Raw genomic sequence first — 13173 nt, forward strand, 5'->3', positions numbered from 1 at the left:
CAATAACTCTGGTTCTTCTCCTTCTCCAGTTTACTCCAGCGTACCCCAGGGTTTTGTGCTGGGACCACTACTTTTGCTTATTTACATTAATAACTTGCCTGACCACATTAACTCTTTTATTTGATTGTTTTCCTATGACTGCTTAATTTACAGAACGATTTCTTCTATCTCTGACTCTGCCCAACTTCAGTCTGACATTAATAGTATATCCGACTTGCGTAACACCTGGAACATGCGCATTAACCCTAATAAGTGCAAAGCAACGCGAATTTCCCTGAACCCACCTCCTGTTGTCACTGACGTCTTTGACTACCAGTTCGATGGCTTTTCCCTAGAACACGTGATGTCTTACAAATACCTAGGTGTTTACATACCAACAATCTGTGCTGGCAAACACATATAAACTTCATTTGCAGCAATGCCAACCGCATGCTTGGATATTTAAGGCGCAATTTCACTATGGCAATATACTCTATAAACATTTTAGTGTACAAGTCACTCGTACGCCGAAAACCGGAATATTTATGCTCGGTGTGGGATCCTGGTCTCAAATGTCACACTCAAACCCTGGAGTCTGTACAAGATTCACACTTAACAACTAATCTCGTTTATCTGGTGTATCAAATATGAACGCTAATTGGAACCTTCCACTTCTTTCCTTACGAAGAAAAGTGTCTCGCTTATCTCTCCTTCTCAAAATTTATACCAGTTGCCATCTTAAATAAGCGCTTCTCTCTAAGCCTGAATAGATTTCATCCCGTAGAGACCGCCCTCATGAAGCAGGCATCCCCATTTGTCGCATGAACACATATTTGCACACATTTATTCCCAAGACAAGCAATGAATGGAACCACCTGCTCACCTAAAAGAAGGACTTTGCACCTCTCAATACACATATATGACCTAGCATACCGCATTTATGGCCACTGTCTATGTATCCAGAATAGCTTGGCGGTGTTATCTCATCGAGCCACTGCTTTCTGCAAGCGTTCGTTTTGGTCCCAAGGAAAGACGCAAAGAAAAAAATTGCTGATGATTTAGCTCCGGTTAAAGCTAGTGTGTGTGCGATAGCTTCATTCGGAATCCGTCGACGTGGCTTCCCACAGTCGCCGTTGATGTCGGTCGAAATATACACGCGGACTTTCCGCTTCTTCACCCATCGTTCATATGAAGAACGAGCGCTTGGTACCCCCCGTTATAGTTTTCAAACTTCTTCTCCCACTGTAGCCTTTGCTAGACACCAAAGAAATAATCTCCACCGGCCATCCTCCTTGGTTTGTATCTCAGTTCAGTCATGGCTGCAAATGCACTTAGCTACAAGGAAGCGTTGTACATTACAAGGCAGCATAAAAAACTTTCACGTATAGGGAAAAAATTCCTCTCTCCTTGATGTGCTATGCCCATATTTTTTAGGATTATCAGGCTTTTCTTAGAATGTTCAAAGACAATCCATGAATGTTAACTTTTTTTTATTTCTGCTCTGTTGTCAGGCACCCACCATGAACCCCAGCAAGACAACTGGAAAGGAACTTGAAAGCAAGTCCAACTCGCAACTACTGCACAGCACTGCCATAACCAAATATAACATCACCAACTTTACTTTCACCACAGAAGGTGTGCCCTAGCTGCCAGGAAAAAAATTAGCAGGTAAGAAAACACCGGACAATTGTGAGAAAATAAGAAAATGAGGCATAGCAAATGGCGGGAAAAGGCTGCAGCTCATTGGGAAGCAGGGTTCGAAGTGGTCTGTTGCCTCTGCCAAGGTGCCTTGAAGGTCCTAGCACTCAGGAGTCTGCGCGGCCACCAGGATGCCCCTCTTTTTCCCAGCCGCAGCCAAACACAGTGTATGTAAAGACATGTGTGGACCAAGCCCACATGTTGTGAAGTCTAGCATTGCACTTAATATCTCTACCAAAAGGTCAGTAACCACCTTGAATGTCTTGCAAAGGTGTTTACTGTACTGAACTCTCACCTCGATGTAGACAAAAAAGGGGGTACTGCTGGATTAAAACCAGTGCGCCTCGCAGCAATGGCCTCGGTTGGCTTTGTGGTCAACGAGAAGGAAATTGACGCTAAAGCCAGATTCGGCATAAGTCTACAGTAAAGCTCTGCTTGCATTCATGACCCCCATACAGAATTGTCTGCCAAGGAAGCAGTAAATTTTTTTGTGACTTGAAGACTCTAACATCCAGACAACATTATGAGCTCAAATTGGATGCATCTAGCTTCCTTGATATAAACTATTATAAAACGCATTTCATTGACTGTTGCAGTTCATCACTGGAGTAATACAGGACCCAGTGGGCCATAGAGTTGTATCCTACTGAATTATAACAGTGTTTCTATTTGGGAGTCTATGTAAACTCTTTAAAAAAGAGCACTTGCTATGTCCTTCAAAGGGCACCTTTATGCCGGAACACTGCAGGACGAGATCTTGTGGCCCATCCAGAAGGCACCCTTGTTTCTTGCCATAACTGGAAATTACTTGAATTAGTCTGATTTACTTTTTCTCTGCACAACCGGTTCCAACTAAAGACTTCAGGGATGAAGGCTGTGCTTGAATGTTTTATTCCTTTCAACAGATGACCACCTGACTGCAACGTTCCTCTTTGGGAATTTTTAATTGGAGAAATGTGTGTCAGTGCTTAGTTGTTGGTCATATTCATGCAGTTGCACCACGGGTATTGCATCCCAGTCCAAGTTTCTATGCTTGTACCTATAAGAGAAAAATAAAGGGAATGAACTACTGAAACAAACTGCCTCGCTTTATCTCAGTTCTTTGTGTACTTTTGTTTACTGCACTAAATGTAAAATAAAAGAATACAATTTGTATACGATGGACAAAATTAATCCGAGCCCAGTAGGTGTTCCAATTAGTATCAGTCAGGCACAAATGACAATTTAAATTCCCAACTTTCAGTTGAGCTTCTCCAAGACAAAGGGGGAGCCCAACTGGTTGCGAGTCGTCGCCGAGCTTCCCACCTCCAGCTACTTTGTGCTGTACTAAAGTTTCCTTTATTTCGCGGCACTAATATGAATGTTTTACGTAACGCGGATGTCTAGTAACAACCTGTACAAAGCAAGTACTTAGCTCTTGGAAACCATGCGACCTGTTGCCGTATGAGCATCTTATGTATTCATGATTGAAGCTGCCTGCCATATATTTAAAATCGATGTCCCAACGCAAGCTTGCATGATCGGTGACCGATGCACACGTAGAAACCATGCTTTGAAACTTCAAGCGTAAAGTCTTGAAATTTCTATTCAAACAGTGGGCAGTTTAAATCCACATTTTCCAGCAGCAGGTGGCGACACTAACCACAGCGAGAACTGTCTCCTTCGCTTATTGAAACAATACAGTTGTAAAGGTCTAAGTGTTATTATATGTTCTGAGAAGCAACGTATTTCTCTCATAAAAAAAAATTGTCTGTGTTTTAGCTCTCGTTAACCCAAGTCGAATTGCGAAAGCTTCGTTTCCTCGGCACGTCGTCTACGCAGCGTCTCATTCCGACGCTCTCAAGAATTCAAAGCAGTCTCTACCGCAGTTGAGTCACTAATTGAGGTGTCACTTCTAGCCGCATCTGCGTTACGACGCTTCTCGAGTCTTGCGGCGCGTTGTCTCTTGCTCGCTTCGTTCTGTCGTTGTTGCCTCTCTTTCGCGCTCTCCATAACAACTACAATATGCACGCCGTTTAGCTAAACGTTGTTTCCGCTCTACATCCGTTTCTTCCGCACGCCGCCGCTTCTTAGCTGCAGCACATCGTTGCAGCTTCACCTTATACACATCATCCGAGATACCGTGGAGGATTCGCTGGGACGTCTGCGATTAGCCGAGTTGGGGGCCGCTTTTCTATAGCTGGCATGACGTCACGTAGAGCGAGCGCCTCCCCCACGGCAGCGGCGCGTGGAGGATTCGCTGGGACGACTGCTACGAGCCGAGTTGAGGCCCCGCTTTTCCACAGCTGGTATGACGTCACTCATAGGTCACGCTAAAGGTCAATGGTGGATTCTTTGGGACGACGGCCAAGAGCGGAAACCTCGACCAATATTGCTTTCGCAATAAAAAACTAGTCTAGGTGGTGCCGCGTTCACTTTTGAATTTGGTTTTCGTGGCGCCGCCGCGCTGTGCTCAAGTACATAAGCCTAACACTTGCATTCAAGTGTGTGATGTTAAATACTGCATGAACATCGCTGCGCTTGCAACATGCTTCCCCTAGTAATTATGCATGCAACCAGACCGCAAAACAAGAAAAAAGAAAGGCAATGTTCGATGCCGATCACCGTTGCAACGTTGGCGAAGCGAGACGGAGACGATGCCTTATATTGTTAAGTCGGCTGCCAACTTTCATGACATTGGAAAATATTGTTGGTCGGGTGCAGGAAACGACCTATTTTTACTAATGATGGTGGGTAACGTTAAATGTGAACACACGGTGGCAAGGACAGAACCTGCGCCTAGTGCGCTAAGAGCGTGTTCAGTCAGCGAACCGCTTTGTTAAGAGAGCAAAGTGTTTGTTGTAGCCACCGCTGGTAAGGCCGAGTTGAAGGGAACCGCCAGCTAGGTTACCACCTTATAGATGTATTTTTATGGCTCCCCATAAAACAAACCTGCTGTTCAGGGATGAATTTCAAGTCCCAAAGCGACTCCAGCTATGAAGGGACGCCGTAGTGAAGGGCTCCGAAAATTTCGACAACCTGTGGTTCTTTAACATGCACTGTCATCGCACAGTGCATGTTACACAGGTCTCTAAAATTTCGTCTGCATTAAAGTTCGACTCCAACAGTCAGGAACGAAACCGCGTCTTCCGGGTCAGCAGTCGAGTGCCATAACCACTGAGCCACGATGGCGGCCAAATAATCATCATCATCAACCTGACTACGTCCACTGTAGGGCAGAGGCCTCTCCCATGTCTCTCCAATTAACCATGCCCTCTGCCAGCTGCGTCCACCGTATACCTGCAAACTTGTTAATCTCATCTGCTCATTCTCATTTTATTCCGCCTCTTACTAAGCTTGCCTTGTCTTGGAATCCAATCAATTACCCTTAAAGATCATCAGTTATCTTGCCTTCGTATTACATGCCCTGCTAAACCCAAATAAAATGGCAACAAAGCCTTTTATGCTGTAGGGTAATAGCCACAGCAAACGCGTCTTTCACCGAAGGTTAGTTTTAGGTCTCAAAACTGTAAAACAGCTGCGTCAGTTAGCTCATCGGTAAAAAAAGCTTGGCCCAGTGCAGAGCGGTGGATGAAGGCCGTCTGCATTTTCAAAAGTACTAAAAAATCGCCAACAAACCTAAGGATCATTTAATCCCCCCCCCCATAAAAATACCTATTGAAATGTTTAAAAGGATAAGGTCACGCAGAACTCAATGCAAGTGCCACTACACTGAAAATAAGGGGCTGGTTGTCTACAACAATGAAAGTTGAACTCAGGTAAACATGCAATAAAGGAATGAAATTTCATCAGGCACTCAGTCGCCTTTTCCTTGTTACATTCCTTAACAGCCAACAAAAGGAGACCTTGCGGCATCTGTACTCTAAAGGAGATGCCCGACATCAGTAGATTTTTTGGTGAGGAAAGGGCAAGATTTCATCTAAAATCCGAATGTATGCTGATGAGTGCAAGTTATATGCCAGAATTTCATCTCCCCTTGATCATATTTGCAATAATAAATAATTCGTCACATTTTCCAGATGGTGTAAAACATGCCAAATCAAGATTAACTACAATAACATTGTCATTATGTCCTTCAGTAATAAAACTTGCCCATCCTTCTTCAGTTACAAATTTAAGGATAACTCCTTTCAACACGTTTCTGAATATAAATTCGTTGTTCTCAGGTTTAGCACTCATCATCATAATCATCATCATCAGCCTTACTGAACCCACTGCAGGGCAAAGGCCTCTCCCATGTGTCTCCAATTAACCCTGTCCTGAGCCAGCTGCATCAACTCTTTGCCTGCAAACTTCTTAATCTCATCCGCCCACCTAACCTTCTGCCGCCCCCTGCTACGCTTACTTTCCCTAGGAATCTACTCCGTTACCGTTAAGGACCAGCGGTTATCTTGCCTTCGCACTACAAGCCCTGCCCAAGCCCATTTCATCCTCTTGATTTCGACTAAGATGTCCTTAGCCCGCGTTTGTTCCCTCACCCACTCTGCCCGCTTCCGGTCTCTTAACGTTACACCTATCATTTTTCTTTCCATGGCTTGCTGCATTGTACTTAACTTATGCAGAACTCTTTTCGTTAGCCTCCACGTTTCTGCCCCGTAGGTGAGTACCGGTAAGATACAGCTGTTGTGCACTTTTCTATTGAGGGAAATTGGTAAACTGCCACTCATGATCTGCGAGAATTTGCCATATGCGCTCCACCCCATTCTTATCCTTCTAGTTATCTCCCTCTCATGATCCGGATCAGCTGTCACTACCTGCCCTAAGTAGACGTATTCCGTCACAATTTCTAGGCTCTCGCTGCCAATTGTGAACTGTTGTTCCCTTGCTAGGCTGTTGAACATTACCTTGGTTTTCTGCATGTTAATTTTTAGACCCATCGATCTGCTCTGCCTGTCTAACTCATTGATCATGATTTGCAATTCACCTCCTGAGTGACTCAGCAAGGCAATGTCATCAGCAAATCGCAGATTATTTAGGTATTCTCTATTTACTCTTGTTCCCAACTGTTCCCAATTCATGGCACGGAATACCTCCTGTAAACAGGCAGTGAATAACATTGGTGAGATCGTGTCTCCTTGCCTGACGCCCTTCCTTATTGGAATTTTATTGCTGATTTTATGCAGGATTATAGTAGCTGTGCATTTACTATACATATCTTCCAGTATTTTGACATAAGGCTCTTCTACCCACTGGTTACGCAATGCCTGTATGACTGCTGAGGTTCCTACTGAGTCGAATGCTTTCTCGTAATCAATGAAGGCTATATATAGAGGTTGGTTATATTCTGCGCATTTCTCTATCACCTGATTGATAGTGTGAATATGATCTATTGTGGAATGTCCTTTACGAAAGCCTTCCTTAGCACTAAGCTGTCCTGATCGAAATGCATGTTTTCCATTACGCCTAAAGCTCTACAAAAGCTAGGCTTGTTGCATTGTACGCTAGCTAATTCTTTACGTGACACTGTATTACTATCACATGAAACAATTACAAGCCCTATGCTTAACTATGTTAGTCTAATCCGGAATCCTTGAAAGCAGTGCGAAATACAGATTTCAGACTGTGCAAATGAAAACCATTAGATTTATCTAGCTCCATTTGGACTACCAGTTCTCACCAACTTCAGTCATGTCTTCCCATAACCTAACACATCTCGCTGAATAGCGGTACATCAACTGTTTATTTTTCACATCATAAATTCGTCCTATCGCCTCTCCGGTAACAAAGATATCGCCTTCGCTAAATTTTCTTCTTGTAGCATGCTCTTAACATCACACCATTTCTTGCGCATAGAAACACTTTTAAATGTAGTTTTTCCCCCTCAAACAATTGAACTTTGCAATTCCCTGCCAGGTACCAACCTTTCCCTCCCATTAAACGAAATTGTCTGTGATTCAACATATTTGTCCCTAACTTTTGTTGCTATATTTTTGTATGTACTTGCATTGTATTTCATATTTGTCTTCAGTGCCATAAACTATACTATATTCCATTTCACATATGTAGCAGGCAACGCAGCGGAGGCTGCGGATATGCATTCAAAAAACCATATTACTCTTCCATATATTCATTCCACTTGAGGCCTCGTTGAGTGTTTTGAAAAAAAAAACAGAGCACTATAAAACAAACATCTAGCATTGGGAAGTACGGTTGAGCATGGATGCCATTCATCGGAAACCTACCCATCCACTCTCATTTTATTCACTACCTATGTTAATGTTTGCTTGGATTTTGGTCCTAGCTACTTTACTAACATAATTGGAATACCATCTGGTCCTGTTGACGTGCCACTAGGAACCTTCTTCTCTGCCCTCTCCCACTCCTTTTGCTCAAGTGAAGCAATTGCAGTAACCGGTCAATCCTCCTTCGATAAATTATGTGCAATATTTCTTTAAAATTTTCTGTCATCCTTGTTCCTATGTGTTTCATTCTTTCGTCTCCTTCTAGTCGAATACCCTGATCAGTAACAATAAACCTTTGGTCTAGCCTAGTCTTATTACTCATTGCATTTATATGTTTCCACAATTTTTCAGCTGCTTTTCTGTCCTTTTTATTTACTTTTGACATTTATTGGGCACCCTTTCTTCTAATTTTCTCATTAATCAAAAAGGATGCTTTCCTTCTACACTTTATGAAGGTATTCCATTTTATGTCTAATTCAACTTCTGGTTCTCCCCTCTCCTTGGAATATGTGTGTTCTGTGGACGCTTCCTGACGTTTCTCTATCGCCCTCTTGACCTCCTCATCCCACCAACTCTTGGGTTTGCGTCTTTTCCCTTTTGGCGTTACTCGCACCTTAGCTAGCTCTAGCTCAAGTAATCGAGTTAATTTGGCATAAGTCCATTCTGTTTCATTATCCTCAAAAATTACTTTCTCAATTTGTTTGGCTGCTGTTTCCACTTGCTTTTCTCAAAAAAAATTGCCCTCTGATTATTCATCTCGCTTCAGTCCTACATTGGTTTCACTTCTGAAACTCAACTTGATATGCTTGTGGTCACTACCTAGACTTCTGGACCTAGACTTCGGTGTCTGGGCGGACGCATTCGTTTTACACAACATGACCTAAAGTTGTCAGTTCACGAGCACCAAATCAACAGTTCTTTAAGTTGAGCTGAAGGCCGGCGTCCATAAGGCAGGTTAATACGTGCTTCAGCCGAGACAGATGAGTGTAAAAGTCGGGCGAAAAGATCACGACGTCGTCGAGATAACAGAGGCACGACTTCTGCTTTAGGTCGTGCAGAATGGTGTCCGTCAAGCGCTCGAAAGTAGCCGGAGCCTTACAGAGGCCGAAAGGCATGACGTTAATATCGTACAGGCCATCAGGGGTCACAAATGCGGTTTTAGGGCGATCTTCGGCTGCCATAGGGACCTGCCAGCACCCAGAGCGTAAATCGAGAGAAGAGAAGTGCCCCGTTCCTTGTAGGCAGTCCAGAGCATCGTCAATACGGAGAGGAGGGTAAACATCCTTTCGCGTGATCTTATTCAGGCGGCAGTAATAACACAGAAACCAATAAAGTCATTTTTATTCTTCACGAGTACCACCGGTGAGGCCTATGGACTGTGTGAGGCCTGAATCATGCCACTCTGAAGCATGGTGTCAACTTGTTCTTGAGAAACTTGGTGTTCACTGGTGCAGACACAGTATGGGCGTTGATGCAGAGGGGCATGGTCACCGGTGTCGATGTGATGGGCAACAGTCGATGTTCGCATCAAAGCGGGTTGGTGTGAATCGAAGGAGGAACGAAATTGATGAACCAGCTCTAGAAAATGAGTGCGATGAGGTGCAGGAAAAAGTGCAAGAAACCCGCGGGCTGCGGGAATTTACGTTGAAGGATGGAAATCATCATTCTCATTGCTACACAGAATGAAATCAATGGGCTAGACGGTACCGAGGCAATCACCGCAACGCACAGCGGAAGCATATGTAAACGGATTGGTTACAAACAACGCGGTAAGGCCAGCTAACAGGCTGAGTATGGCGCAAAGTATGGGCAGGTACGTGCGGCACATAAAGAGGGGTAAGGGTGTAAAAAGTACGTTGCCGTCGCAAACAAGGTCAGAAATGATGGGCACAAGAACTGAAGAGCACGCAGGCAGGTTAGTGTCCTCAGCGACGATGGCCTTGCCAGAAGCAGCAGAAGGAGCATCGGTCAACGAGGAACCGCTGAGTGCAAAGAACTCGAGTTCAGCACTAGCACAATCGATGACTGCGTTATGGCACGACAGGAAGTCCAACCCAAGATGATTTCATGACAAAAGGTTGGCAAAATGATGAATTGAGTGACGCAGAAAATCTTCTGAATAACGACACAAGCCGTGCACGTCGCTAATGGCGCAAAAGCCTGCGTGCTTGCAGTGCGCAGCAAGAATCCAGAAAGTGCGGTTGTCACTTTTCGCAATGAGCGGCAAAAGGTGGTGGCCATAGCAGATACAGCAGCACCAGTGTCGACAAGTGCCAGAACAGAAACACCCTCTACGGAAACTGCGATCAGATTTCAGAGAGATAAATGAGGCCTTGAAATTTCGCTGGTGACACAGTTTTTGCTTCAGGAACTGCGGCGTCCAGTTTTCCTCTAGTGAAATATCCGGGCGCTGATGCATTTGAGAAAGAGAGTGGCGACAAGAAGAAGGTGAACGCCGGTGGGGAAGGTTGTGCTATCAGGTGAAAGAGGGCGACTCTGAGGCGGCTCGGCTGGCAGTGAGTATTCACTTGGAGAAGGCCAGCAACTGGAAACTTGGGAGACTGGAACTCGACGACGGCAAAGCCGGGCCAAATGACCACAAGAGTAACAAATAGGCCGGTTGTCACCAGTACACCAGAGATTGCCGAATTGTCGAAGCAGTCGGAAAAAAGGCGTCACAGCGTGAGGGAATTGAGGCACAGACGCTGGAGAAGGAGCGTTGGCTGGGCAGTAGTTAGGCGGCCACGGCCATGCGACGGTGGCAGCGTAGGTCAGGGATGGGATGCAGCGAAAGGTACGGGCGGTTGTGCTGGGTGCTAGCAGAGGGACCGATGGAAGGGCCTCAGCCACTTGTTCGCTGATGACATTGCGAAGGTCGGGCACCAGGTATGCAAAATGGCACGGAGTGGGTGGCAGAAGCGAGAGTTCACATGCAAATTCCTCACGCAAGAAGTATTTAGCTTCGAGTAGCCGGGTGCAGTCGACAGGCTGGCAAGCGACTCAACAGGCGTGACATGCTGCAGAATTATTAGCCTCAGCTTGCGCAGCTCATCGTAGCTCTGGCAGAGACTGACGACTTCTGCGATGGTGCAGAGATCTCGCGACAGCAGCATCTGAAATGAGTCATCTTCGATGCCTTTCAAAATATGCTTGATCTTCTCAGCCTCGGACATCTGGTAATCGATGTGCGAGCACAGGTTTACCACATCTTCAATGTAGCTTGTGAACGTCTCATCCGACTGCTTAAAGCGCTCACTAAAGCGGTGTTTGGCACGTAGCTTGCACACACACAGCAGGCCATCCGAACAGTTCGATGAGGTTCGCCTTGAATGCAGTCCATGTGCACAAGCCTGCTTTGTTGTTTAGAAACCACAGGTTGGCAATGCTGGTCAAATAAAAGATGATGTTGCTCAACATGATGGTATCGTCCCACTTGTTTTATGTGCTCACCCACTCGTATGATAAGAGCCAGTCTACAGCGTCATGATCGTCAGTACCGCTGAAGAGTGCGGTGTCCACTTGCCAGAAGTATCCGGAACAGAGGACTGCTGAGCCCACCTGCATGGCTTTCTGGTTGGCGTATTCGGGCATACCATGGGTTGGTAGTGTGCGGCTGCGGAGGTCCAGCGAGGTACGAGGACGGGAAACTGAACCTCCACCTAATATAACGGGGGAGTAGGTCAGCTAAACACCCTCGATAATTCATAAGTAAGGAAAGGCCTTGATCCCGCCGCCAACGTCAGTTATAGGCTCACTTGTAGCACATGACCTTGCTCCGCCACTCCGCCACCATGAATGTTCCCGCTTGTGTGCGTGGAGAGCTCGCGTAGAGTAGCTGACGGCTGCTGTGGCATCGCCTGTTCTGTTAACGGCCCGCATTCTTCTCCCTTCAACGAATTTATTTATTTATTTATTTATTTATTTATTTATTTATTTATTTATTTAAGTTTTGCTGAAAGATCGAGATATCAGCATACAAACATTGCTGTGCTAATTATGGTCTGGGAAAGCCGTAATGCCTCGTTGCTGTACGGTTGGTTGCCGAAACTGTACGGAAGACGGCAAGAAAAATATTTTGCATCCTGCGCGGGGAAGCAAAACTTGACAAGAAGAAAAGTGTGGCTTCAAAGTATCGGTCGGAGAGACTTTAAACTTCGGCAACTGCCCGACTGTAGAAGGTAAACGATATTCGCTACACAGAGGTACAAGAAAAAGGTTATAAGTGCGTGTGTCGAGCTGCGACAGTATTGCGCATGCGTGCGTGAATGTTGAGTACCAAAGTCTCATATGAATATCACTGCATTCTGATGTAACTCATACAGTCTGATATAGCCACAGCTGATACAGCCCAGCTACCACGGCTCATGCGGACTTCGTGAAACACTTAACAAACTCGCGGCGTCTTGGGCTGCGACTATCTTATCCACCGTCGTGGACTTAGACTACTACAATATTCTTCTGTTTTTTTAATTGGATGAAACTAATTTTAGTTATAAAAGTTTAACCTATTACGCAAAGCGCAAACAAACAAGCCCCCATCATGCGGAATCTAGGCTACGGAGCACTAATCCTCTCTTGTGTTTTTCTTTTACCACGCGTTTGAAATTCAAGGCCAAATATGTTGTTTATACCTTGGTCTTCTTTTTTACACTTTTCAAAGGAGTAAGGCACCGGAACGTATGGTTCCCTCGCATGTGAATATAGGTTCCCCGCTTATGAATTCCGCAGGCTATGGTTTAGCGTGGGGGTCGTCTGCCACACAGGACCTTTCTAGGTGGCGCGCGCGGCAGTTGTCTCTACCTTTTAAGAAGTATAGACGGACCTTAAGGTCAGCGCTTAAGCGGTAGCGAAGCCACAGCGGCGAAACAATCTTTGGCCTGTCAGGGCCGGCAGGCTCTTGCTCTGAGCGATGGCAGTGCGGCTGGGCTAATGCCTGTTTTCTTCTTCACACCTTAATGACGTTTTTACTACTACAACCATCTGCACTATTTTTCGGGGCCGTCCTGCTTGCATGTTCTGTTCCCATCAGCCTGCAGTAGCACGTGATGGCTTGCACGGTTGCTTGACACCATTACTTGACTTCCACAGCACTGCGTGATCTTGCATTCAGTGAAGGCACCCACTTTGTGGCAGTTGCCTCAGTAATGCATGAACTTTGTGATACTTTCTTGTAAGCGGTGTTTACTTCCAGCTATCAGTCAAGAGTTCAAGATATTTGCAGTTCGTCAAGAAAATACTTCAAGGCAAACGGTAATATAAATGCATGAGACTGTGGGGAGTGGCTTGGCTCTGCAGGAAATTTTGCTGGAACCTG

Source organism: Amblyomma americanum, chromosome 1, assembly GCF_052857255.1.
Source record: "Amblyomma americanum isolate KBUSLIRL-KWMA chromosome 1, ASM5285725v1, whole genome shotgun sequence".
NCBI classification, from domain to species: Eukaryota; Metazoa; Arthropoda; class Arachnida; order Ixodida; family Ixodidae; genus Amblyomma; species Amblyomma americanum.